Source organism: Camelina sativa, chromosome 14 (assembly GCF_000633955.1).
Source record: "Camelina sativa cultivar DH55 chromosome 14, Cs, whole genome shotgun sequence".
Taxonomy (NCBI): Eukaryota; Viridiplantae; Streptophyta; class Magnoliopsida; order Brassicales; family Brassicaceae; genus Camelina; species Camelina sativa.
In genome coordinates, this window is record NC_025698.1 from 16207832 (window position 1) to 16221170 (window position 13339).

The window sequence follows — 13339 nt, forward strand, 5'->3', positions numbered from 1 at the left end:
TTAGTCTATTACCTCTCAACTACAAACTAGAATAAAATTATTTTTTACAACACTATGTCCGCTCTAGCACCCTAGATGCCGGATCTCCCCGGCGACGTTTTCATAAAAATCGTTTCCCTTGTTGCAGAATATGCTGCAGATTATGGTGGATGGTCCTCACTTGGTTCTATTTTAAGGGCTGGTCGTAGGGGGAAAAATGCAGTATACAGTAAAGAAGTTCTAATACAACTGCTATCTATTGCCTTTGTACTGATCCCTCATCAGAAATCAACACATCCGAAGCCCCTGATGGTGGCCTCCAAATTGAAGGGCGGCACAAGCCTTTCTTCGTCAGATGCTTTGAGGCCGGCAACCCCTTTTCCATTTACTTTGAAGGGCTAAGGGTTGTGGCTGAGGATAGAGATATCCAGCGTGGGATTGATATTCTCAGTCGTATTGTACCGGCCGATGCTTATGCCACCTTAGCATGTGGGGTACTAAGTATTTTTCAAGGGAATGAGGTTATGGCCGTCCATTACCTCCAGCTGTTTGATGCAAATCATTATCCTCTGATGTCTTCGGATGCCATGTTAACCGGTAATGATTTTCTGTTTGATTTATCTCGTTATAAGACGGCCCGGAAAAACTCATACTCAGCCACCCATCGCTATCCTGACAGCCCGCCACTCCCTAAACCCGCTTGTGCTGTGATGTGTTGTTTGGATTATGGTTTCCATTCTCTCCGCTATGGAGACTATGAAATCATGTGCAAAAACTGTTACCTTCTGTGGTTGTCCCTCAAAGTCTCTGAGATCCTTTAGGGTTTCCAGCAGTGATTTCCAGTTTTATCTTATCAATTCGTGACTCTAATTTCTGTTTATTTTAAAATAATTATTATCCATTTCTTCGTCTAGTTTCCCATCTTTTTCATGTATTAAACGTTCCTTTTTTCTTCGGCTAATTCTATGTATCCACCTTTCATGCTTCCACATTTTAGTATCTACTCTCACTTTGAGGCTGAGTTATAATATTTACGGGAAAACGAAAGGTCAGTCTCCATTCATGTGACGGCTGAGTTATAGTGAATAACGGATGAGTTATCAAAATGAACAATCTATATGGCTGAGTTATCAAAAGAAAGGTCGCGTCTATTATTAGGTTAACTTGCCAAAATATTGCTTAACGGCTGAGTTATAGCTTTACGGGAAAACGAAAGATATAGTCGATTTATGCCATGCCTGAGTTATAGTGAGTTAGGACTGAGTTATCAAAAGAAACAATATGAAAACAAACGACTGATTTATACAACTGATATGAAAACAAACAATATGAAAATTCTATGTATCCACCTTTCATGCTTCCACATTTTAGTATCTACCTCACTTTGAGGCTGAGTGATAGTTTTACGGAAACACGAAAGATCACGTCGATTCATGTGACGGCTGAGTTATAGTGAATAACGGATGAGTAATCAAAATGAACAATCTATATGGCTGAGTTATCAAAAAGAACGGTGTTTCATTAAATGTGTTGCACGGTCTTCTATAGTTTTACGGAAACACAAAAGGTCACGTCGATTCATGTGACGGCTGAGTTATAGTGAATAACGGATGAGTTATCAAAATGAACAATCTATATGGCTGAGTTATCAAAAAGAACGGCATTTCATTACATGTGTTGCACGGTCTTTTATAGTTATTCTCGGGACACAGCAGAAATTTCGCTGCAGTCTGATTGGTGGACTCAGCGGCGGTTACCTCCCATGACTCTATATAAATAGGGTTGAAGGTTGGAAAAATAAAACATTCTAACTTCCACAAATTTAAGAAATAGAAGGATGATAGCCGCATCCGGCAATCGGGCTCCCCAACCAGAGAACCATTGGAGACTGACGTTTAGGCGTTAATATTATATATATATATATATATATATATATATATATATATTTTGTTGTTTGGATGAAGTGTAATGGAAACTAATCAAAACGATTTTAGCGAATTTTTATGTTTGAAATTTGGCTAACAAGATATAGTCGATTCATGTCATGGCTGAGTTATAGCTTTACGGGAAAACGAAAGATATAGTCGGTTCATGTCATGGCTGAGTTATAGTGAGTTATGACTGAGTTATCAAAAAAAACAATATGAAAACAAACGACTGATTTATAATATTTACGGATTCATGTGAGGGCTGAGTTATAGTTATCAAAAGAAAGGTCGCGTCTATTATTAGGTTAACTTATGGTTTCCCGCCAAAATATTGCTTAACGGCTGAGTTATAGTTTAACGGGATTCATGTTATGACTGAGTTATGGTGAGTTATGGCTGAGTTATCAAAAGAAACAATATGAAAGTAAACGACTGATTATATAGCTGAGTTATATTTTATGACGGCTGAGTTACCGTGAAACGGGACGAAATGTCTCGTCGATTCATGTTATGCTTGACAGCTGAGTTATTACACAAAATAAAATAAATCTCCCTAACTATAGAGCACAAGTTTTCGCATTGTGCCCAACTTGCTTACATCGCGAACATGCGTGTTGCTTCCTAGGGCGTTTATTTTCAATGGCAACTTCCAAAGATGATTTAATCCTACGCTTCTTTGGCCTTCCTGGCTGGTTCACAACAATCGGAGGCAAGCACTTCTGATTTTCCACAACTTCAGGAGCAGGGAATGATTCATCTGGAGGCATGATGGAACCAGCCCATCCGTTAACCAAATCGACACTCCTAAATTTCGTATCACACATGGATATACGAGACACATCCATATGCTCTGCAGCTGCGATTGCATGGATGCATGGTATTTTCTCGTGGTCGAAACGACGGCATGTGCAACTTTTTATTTCTAAATTTACAACATGCAAAGATGATCCATATTTCACTTGAACACGTACAGCATCAATCGTTTGTACCTCCATAAGTCTTGCTCCGGTGACACGGTCCTATAAGGGAGTAGAACAAAAAACAAAACGCTTTAGGCTGAGTTATGAAAACAATTATGGCTGAGTTATTGAAACAACAATGGCTGAGTTATGGAAACTATAATGGTAATGGCTGAGATAAGGAAACAATTACGGCAGAGATATGGTAACTGTTACGGCTGAGTTATCAACATTGACGACTGACTTATGTAAACTTACCTGTAACAGTTTCTCAACACCTCGAGTGAGCGTTGTTAGCTGCGATTTTGCATCCTCTCTCCGTTCAGAAAACCATCTGGTCATCATATCTCTTATCGATTCTAGAAGTCTAACTATGGGAAGACTTCTAGCATTTGACAGTGCATTGTTCATTGATTCTGCAATATTCGTTGTCATTAAATTGTACATTTCACCCGGGAAATGAACACGCGCCCACATTCGGGATGACGTGCTTCAATCTCATTGAAAGCCTCATTAAAATCAGTTAGCCTAAAACACTTTGCCGCTTTTTTCACCAGAGGGAACAAATGTTTTCCTTTGAACTTCACCAAGATGTTCTTATACAAATGGTAAGTGCAAATTCCACGCGAAGCCAACGAATACACTTGACCAATCGCTTTCCCTATTGACTTATGTCTATCGGATATTATCGCAAGATCCTTTTCGTCTGGAATGGCAACTTTGAGTTGTGTAAAGAACCAACGCCAAGACTCATCATTTTCAGTGTCAACAACAGCGAAAGCTAATGGGAAAATTTGAAAGTTACCATCCTGAGCTAGGGCTGTTAGAAGCGTCCCTTTGTAACTACCATGGAGAAACGTTCCGTCGACAACAACAACTTTGCGCATGAAAGCAAACCCAGCAATACTCGCACCAAAAGCAATAAAAACATATTTGAATCTATCTTCATCACCTATTTGAAGACGCGTGACTGTACCCGGATTTTCCCTTTTTAACTTGTATATGTAAGAAGGCAACTCGCTAAAACTTTCCTCAGGAGTTCCCTGATCGATCTGCCTTGCATTCAGCAGCGTTCGATATGCCTTCCAATAACCCATCTGTTGACACCAACAAATTAATAAATCAGCCATAATATATATATATATATATATATATATATAACTCAGTCGATACATTCAAATACGTCAGCCGTAAATAATCAATAAATGAGCCGTAAAATGAGCCGTAAATAATCAATAAATGAGCCGTAAAATGTAAATAAGTCAGCCTATACATACCTATAACTCAGCCATTATTATCAACAAGTCAGTCGAAACATAGTAAAATGTAAATAACTCAGCCTATACATCACATACCTTTAACTCAGCCATTATTATTAACAAGTCAGTCGAAACATAGTAATTACCTTTAGACTAAATTGCTTATTGAAAATGACTCCGACACTTTTAGGTTTAACATCCGGACCAAGATCACCACGATAGTCCCTGTAAAGACCTGCCAATACATCAGCTGTTGATTGGCGGCATCTAGTAGAACGTTCCGTCACAGAACATGTGTGTTCCGAATCGTATACACGAACATGAAAATCCGGGTCATCCCCTTGTACAGATGCACGAACTCTCCAAAGACATCCTTTAACCCAACACCTAAAAACCACTTGTCTCGGATTTGAGGTTGGTACATTAAAATCAAATCCATCCCTAACCGAAATAAGTTTCACGTGATTCCTGAACTGCTTTTTGCTACTGAATCGTTGTCCTACAACAATTTTTAGCGTTGACACCTCCAACCTAATAGCCTCCGGATTCATCTTCGATCCGGCAAAGTTATCATCTTTATGAGCTTTCTTCTGAGGAGGCGGAGAAGGTGGGTCTTCCTCTTTACTCTGAGGCTCGCCCAATACAGAAAACTTCTCATCATAAGATGATTCACCATCGGAGTCGTCGAAAACATCAAATCGGGTTGAAAATTCATCGTCTTCTTCTTCGTCAGATGCTACTTCGACAGTTTCTTCTTCGTTTTCTTTGTCAACGATCTTACCATAATCAAAGCAAGTGCCTTCAAATCCCCCACCGTACACTTCGTATGTAGATTCTGCTTTTGAGTCTCTGCTTCGCCTAGCTCCACTAGTTTCTGTAGACTCTTTCGCCGAAAACTCTACACAGAGACGTAGCTGATCGGTTTTCCATAGCCCCAAAAAACATTGCAACTGTCGATCATTGGAGACAAAAACTGGTGGAGTATCATGCGCCAAATGTTTCATTGCCCTGTTCGAGAACATGTAGCTCAGCTTTAGCTCATGGCTAAACGCGTCCAATCCGTAGTCTTCAAGAACAAGCTTCACAAGCTTGTCGTGTGTTGTGCTTCCGTCTATCTGCACAACTATACACCCTCTATCGTCGGAGTTAAATACATATCTCTGTGTCTTTATCCAATTACCGGACACAACTAGTACCGGAACTGGATCCATGAAAGATAATGAAGAACAAGGTGGAGAAGAAGTAGAAGAACAAGGTGAATAAGAAGGTAAATAGTTCACTTATTAACCAGTTGAAGAACAAGAGTCGAACGACGTTTCGTATTTCCGGAGAAAAAAGATGATGACATGGAATGCTGACATGGATGCTGCGTCCGACGTGGAAAGTCAGCCATCAAACAATACCATAACTCAGCCTAACCAAAACTCAGCCACAACATGAAAAACATTACAGTAATTAAAAAACAAAAAAAATTGCTGCCAAACTCAGCCGCTTCATCAACTGAAAATATGTAACTCAGCCGTATCGTTTGATAAGTTAGGTGTAACTGAATAACATTCTAGTAATTAATCTTTTGCTAATAAGTCAGCCATCAAACAGCTGAGTTGTCGATAAGTCAGCCTATGACGGCTGAGTTATGCTCATAAGTCAGCCGTTTTTCATAACTCAGCCAGTCGGAAATTGGTAACTCAGCCGTGTCGCAGTGATAACTCAACCAAAATTTTGACAACTCAGTCGTGTCGTAGTGATAAATCAGCCAAAAGTTTGACAACTCAACCATCAGGTGAAAACTCAGCCGTAACTACAGCTGAGTTATGCGCATAACTCAGCCAGATTTAATAAGTCAGCCGTGACGCTTTGCTGACTTATGAGCATAACTCAGCCAGATTTTCATAAGTCAGTCGTCCGCTCTTACTCAAATGTTTTTCCGATAACTCAGCCGCAGCATACCTATAACTCAGCCGCAACATACTCTGTAACGCGTTACGGCTGAGTTATGGTTACACGTCAGTGATTTCTGACGTGGCGTCTGACGTGGCAATGGCATTTTTGTAATAACGTTTTTTCGGTAACATAAAACACGGGCACGCTGGGTATTTTGAAAATACCCGAAACATTCTAGTAATAAAAAAGATTTTTGTAGATTCTGGTAATATTACCTAAAATGAGTAACATTTGAGTAATTCACCCTATTAACTATGTTGCATGAAAACTCTTTTTGAGCTGCGTTTCCCGTTTCCGAAACGTTTTGGAAACGGAAACTCGGAAACAAGTCACGGAAACACAATTTCTAAAAATCTCTGTTTGGAAACACGATGGAAACTCTGTTTCCGTTTTGGAAACGCGACGGAAACTCTTTTTTATAATTTCAAAATTTAATTAATAAATAATTTGAAAATATAAGTATTCATGATACAAATAATGAAAATAATACAATATAATTAATAGCTTAAAAGTTAAAATCCCTAAATATATGACTATGTTGGTCAAAAAATTGATTTTGAACGTTCATTTTTTTACATTTTTACTTTTAATTAAACTATTTAATATTTCTGCTTTGAATTTGTGTTGTTTCAGATTTTTTTTAATATGGTTTTTATGTTTGGGGACTTATTATATCTATATATCTGTATAGACATATATATATATATGTTTCCTACACTTTCCATTACTTAATTTTTGAAAAAAAACGTTTCCCGTTTCCGAAACGTATCGTTTCCGCGTATCCGTTTCAGTTTCCATACAACCTAGGATATTAAATTTTATGAATTATATTCTTCCGTGCATGCTAGAATCTAGTTCTCTTTATTGTTAGATAAACATGCTTTATTATATTAAACTAGAATTTAGACCCGCGCACGCGCGGGATTTTAATTTTTTTTTTTTTATCAATATAAATTGTTGAGCTTAAATATAATCATTCAAAATTTTGAGTATAATCTATATATATAAACACTAAACTTACTTTACTAAGTGATATATTGTTGAAGATCATATTTATTTGTTATATCTATTTGCGTGGGATTTTGTTTAAATTTTTTTATCAATAAGAATCATTGAATATAAATATAATTATTTGAAAATTAAAAGATAAATTTATATAAACACTGTACTTATTTTACTAATCTATATATAACATATATTATCTATTGTGGAAATAATTTTTTTCTGGCAAATCAACAATATATCACATGATAACAATAAATGACTGAATAACTTCACTGGAGAAGTAAACAATATTGTCGACAATCTTCTGACATTTTATCATTAGAAGAGCTCATTACATAATGAGATCCCATGAAAACATATTTTTTAAAAAGTTCTAACGGTGAATGTCGATTGTTGACCTAATTATAGAGACCATTTAAACATATTGATATCCCACATTAAATGCAAATATACAAAGTTTCATGAACAGTTTTAGTGATATGTCGCTACAATGGTGTTGTTCAAGTGCATCATCTGCCATAATAGAATTTTCGACCAAGTCAAGAATGTCTAAATGGGAAACGTTTAAACCCGACAATGAATATCCGTACTAATCCAAGTTACATATTTTTAAAAAACCTCATATTTTTTTGCAGATGTTAATTTTGTGATGCATCCTCAGTTTCGTCTTCTCAAAAAATATATAGTTTACTTTAAATATGTTGTTTTTGCCAATATTTTAGGTTAAAATCATTTGATCAAATTGATAAGTCTCGAGCTTGTTTTATTTATATATATATTTTGATCATGTTGTTAAATTGTTGCTCTAGTTTATAATAGAAAATTTGTTAGGAATGCCTTTTTTGAGATACTTTTTTAACATTTTCATTTTTGTCCTCTTTTACACGATTACAATATGTTAAATTAGTATTTAGAATTTTTTTTTTATAGGTTTGGGTTCTCTATTTACATTTAGGGTATAGTTTTTATGAGGTAGAGTTTAGTATTTGGAGTTTAAAGTTTAGAATTTAGTCATTTTATATATTAAAAAGGGGTATTTTTGAAAATAGACACCAATAAAGGGTATTTTTGAAAAGTGACATAGAAAAAGGTATTTATGCCCCTTAATAATATACCTTATGAGATATACTACACAAATCACATATCACTTTTTGTAACGGCTTACATATCATTTTTTCTATATTTTATGACCATTGATTTTCTTTTTAGATGGAATATTTTTTTCAAATTATTTTTCATAGTTTTCCTAAAAAAATATGACCCTTACAATATCTTCATTTTAGATTAAAACTTTTAAGTTGTGTTAATTAATTATTTTTTTGGTCATTATTGAATCGAAAAGGCTAATCCCTAATACGCAGGGTAACGCGGCTTAATGGAGTCGAACTCTGGTGGGTTCGGTCGTAGAAGAGGTGTTGTAACGACTTGACTAAAGACATTTCCCTAATTTTTTTTGTTTTTATAAGTGAAATTTAATAATAAATCTTTGTAGTATATGTTTCTTATAAACTAATGTTCCACTTCAATTACTTTTCTGTTTAGATACTTATAAAATACAATTACAAATTATTATTTTTTACTCTACCATGCATTAAAATCTTACTTCCATTCTAATCCATTATAAATTTTGGAATATGATCATTTTTTGGTTATAATTTGAATAATAACATTTACTATAACAAATTCATAGTATTGATTTTAATATTTTAACATTTTCATTTATTTTACTTAATTCGTTTTCAAATAGTTATTATTTTTATTATTTACTAATTTTTTATATATTATTGTTTATACTATATTAAAATTTAATTAACTTTCCTTATTTCGTTTTTTATTTATTTTTTAGTATTATTAATTATAAATAATAAATAAGCAATTTAAAATAGTATTTTTTGTGCAAAAGCAAAAAAAAATATTGATTAGGTGGATGATGATGTGGAGGAAGGAGAAGAGAAAAAATGTAACTTTATATATATAGATGGGGGTTTTCGAAAATACCCTTTTTCCTATGTCACTTTTTAAAAATACCCTTTCATGTTGGTCATTTTCAAAAATACTCTTTTTATATGAATAAAATCACTAAATTCTAAACCCTAAGCTCCAAATATTAAACCCTAACCCCTCAAAATTATATCCTAAATGTAAAATGAGAACCAAACTTAAAAAAAAATATTCTAAAAATTAATTTAACACATTGAAATTATGTAAAAAAGAGTACAAATGAAAATGTTCAAAAAGAAGGTATTTTTGAAAAAGGGTATCCCAAAAAAGGTATTTTTAACAAATTCTCTGTATGGATTTCAATATATATATATATGTATTGCTCTATTTACAGTGAGCAGAAATATCGACAAAGCAAAATTAAGTTTGAGATTTATAATCTCAATTTTTGTTTTCGTCTTCTTTTGAGGCAAGAAAGCAGTCCTGGGCAAACGGTTCAACCCAAAAGAACCGATTTTATTCGGTTTCGGTTTATGTCCAGTTATTAGATGTAAACCGATCGGCGGAACTTTAATTGGAGTGTGGGTTGTTTTCCCAAAATTCTTGTGACAATAACTAGATAAATATTAATTATATAAAAAAAACTTACGGTATTCCATTGAATGATAAATCGGAAAATAGTAACAAAATATAAAACCTTAACTTTCACAATTTCGAAAAAAGAAACTCAAATTCTTAAACTACTAGATTTTCCGTTGACCGCACAAAATTAGGCAACTTTTAACATCTTCCGTTAACTACACCTTAACTTAAATTTTTAAAAAGTTATTTAACCTCAACTTTTTCACTTGCCTCTCTCTGTTAAATAAGAAGTCAGGTTCTGTACTTTGTCATTCACGAGCATCAACAACCCAAGCAAACACATTTTCAACAGCTACGAGTCAACTCAAAGAGCATATCTCAAACCTAGAGATGTCAAAACAAACCCGGACTGATTCTAACTCAGGTTATATCTTAGATTTTTGTTAAATGTTGCATCTCAGTGAGACAAAAACGTTTGCAGATTCTATTGCATTGCAGCTAGATTTGATGCATGTTGGTGATATATATCATGGCTTAACCAAATCGAAAGTAACTTGGGTTGAACTAAATACGAAAAACTGTACTTACGTAGTTACGTACATAGAATTATAGAAGTGGAGCTTCCTCTTTTAGTGGTCATTGCCCCCCTTTAATTAGACGTCCTTGCCTTTTAAGTTCGAATCATACGTCCTCTTTCGTCTTGAATTCTCCTATAGTATAAGAGAAATAGTTATGACTTATGAATACATTTGTGACGACTGACGAGTTGTGGTTATTTTATATACTATATAATATATATGTATATATATATATATATTAACTATTTTGATGCGATTTATTTTAATAATAAACAATAAATATCTCCTACAAGCATTTAACCTTCCTCTTTTATCTTGATATATTCCGACGAGCCGTTACACAATACGTACGCACATGTATCCTTTATATTCAGTGATCGTATGTTTAGATGTTAGATCAGATCAGATAAATTTTATCAAAGCACCTAGCCACCTAGGGATGTCGTAGGAAGGTGGAACGCTTCGATTTTGATGGAATACAAAGGGAAGTAAGCTTCCATTGTGAGATACCCTTTTGCTTGTTTCCATAGTTTTGATTTGTGGGTGTTAGAAGACATGGAGAAACACGAATGGCATTTGTATTTGTTTGGTCTAATCACAATGTTATCATCAACAAAAGATCATAATATGCGCAGACAATTATAGTTGTCATTTTACCTTTTTAGGGTCTTCGGTGACTAGAGACATGCACTAACACTACTACTCGTTCGTATTACTACAAAGACAAAGCATTTATGAAACGTATTTAGACAGTTTCACCTGGTTCGATTCAATCCGACCATATTGAACCATGACCCAAACACTAATTATTCGGCTTCCCATCCAATTTCGAAAACATCCTCTTTTACCAAAGTCAAATTACTATGCGAGTATTTAATTTGCTTTTAGAAAATTATATGGAAAAGAAAAGAGAGAGAATAGATATTTTACAAGTTAGCAAAAAAAAAAAAAAAGAGAGAGAATCTTTCCGGTGTAAGGAAAATTAAAACATATTGAACAATTTCATGATGGAAAGGTAAAACTTCTTTTCATAAGAAAAAAAAATCAATATAACATAGATAATTCTTTTTGCGAATCTTTTTCCTTCCCATACAACACAACTTAAAACGCACTTTCACAAAGCACAACTTATATATGTGTGTGTATATATATATATATCATCTTAATTATATCTAATAATATAACTAGAAAATTATTTATTATAAATAGATAGTTATTTCATAATGGGAAAATGGTAACAAAAAAAAAAACCTCAACTTCACATTTTCATGAATTAAGCAAGCAAAATAGATACAAGATTTTTCGTTGTGATCTGCACAATGTTAGTGAACTTTTAACATCTTCTGTTAACTAGACCTTAATTTAAATTCAAAAACAAGTCAGATACTCTTGTTCTTTTCACTACCACTAAGGTTCACTTTCTTCTCTCATTTGAAAAGTAGTCGGTTCTGTATTTTTTCATTCATGTTAATCAACAGCCCTAACAAACACATTCTTATCAGCTAAGCCTAAGAGCCAACACAAAGGGTTAGGTTGATTTCTCATAGTCATACCAAAGGTTACCATCCCCGGATTTTTCTGAACTCAGGTTATCTTAAGTTTGTATGAAGTTAAATCTCACTTACACAAACAAAAAAACATAGTGGATTATACTGCAGCTAGATTTGATGCATGTTTGTGATATACCGATATATCATATATCATGGCTTAAGCTAAGCACAACATGATCAAAAGTCGCTCGGATGAAGCTAAGTAGGAGGGAGTGTCGATGCACCCTGATCCTATGGATTGAAATAAATATGAATAGTATAGTTAATTTTGTAAGTTCTGAGACTAAAATGTAGTATAAATTAGAACGAAAAAAAACGGCGTTCAAGGCAGAGCAGAGAAGGATAAGAGAAAAAAAGAATGTTTTTGATTTTACTGAACCAAATATAAGCTTATTGTTCAGTAAAGTCAAAAACATTCTTTTTTTTTGGTTCAGTAAAATCAAAAACTCTTCTTACCTACAACTTTGTTCAATAGTTGATACAGTTGGAAAAGGTGAAACTGTATCGGTTATCATTCTCGGCTTTTGGGAAGTTTCGAAAAATACCATAAGTTAAGGTAGTATATATGCAAAATTCTAAAATTATTCTGAATTTTTTTGAAATAACAACATTAAAAAAATTTAAAAAAAAATCCATTCTTCATCGATTTTTCATTATATAATTAAACTTATGGAAGAATGGGATTCTTACACAAAATGCCATTTATTGAGCCAAATCTTTTGCTTTGGCCATTTGTCTCAATAATTTTCAATTTTGCCATTTTTACTATTTTTAAATATGAAATATTTCAGAGTTGTTTTTCATAAAACACATACTTAATAACAAAAACTATACCCTAAAAAAAACTGAAACCTAATAAACCCAAACATCATGTGTAAATTTGTGTTTTTAAATATAAATAAGTGATATTTTTTTTAAGTATTTAGAAAAATGACAAAACCTATAAACACCACTCAAATAAATCCCTATCTAGTAATTAACTCCCTGAGAATTCAACATATTCCACATATGGCAGAATCAATACAATAAAACTTGAATGTTTCTCTCCAGAGCATGACACATCAATCTTAATATTGAATCTATTGACAACTCAGTTAAAATTTCTAACCAATAAAAACATTTAAATTAATACAGCTAAGCTGATTTTCTGCTTACCTGTCAATATTTACGATTCTAAAAAAATATTAAAACCCTATAGAAGAAGCGACGAACGATGATTGATTGATGAACTTGTGAATTTTTAACTCTAATTTACTTTCTAGCCCAAATTTTTTTAACTTTCCATCCAAGTTTTGTTTGTTATTACTCAAATCTTGTCCTCGTCCTCTTTGGATTCTGTTGTTTGTGTGATTTATATCAAACTGGGTTTTGTTTCCAAGATAATTGTTCTGTATTGATTCCTCATTGATGTATATTAGAACTGAGGAAATTATGTTTTTCTTGGATCTGATTATAGTAGATTTCTTCCAAATAGTTTTGTATATTTACTCTTTCTCTCTTTCTCACCTTTGAAATCATCGCCGTTGGAATAAGAAAAGAGCTGGTTGCATAACCCAATTCCTCGTTTGTAATGGCGGCATTACGTTTTTTGATGGAATTAGTTTCGTTTGTGTT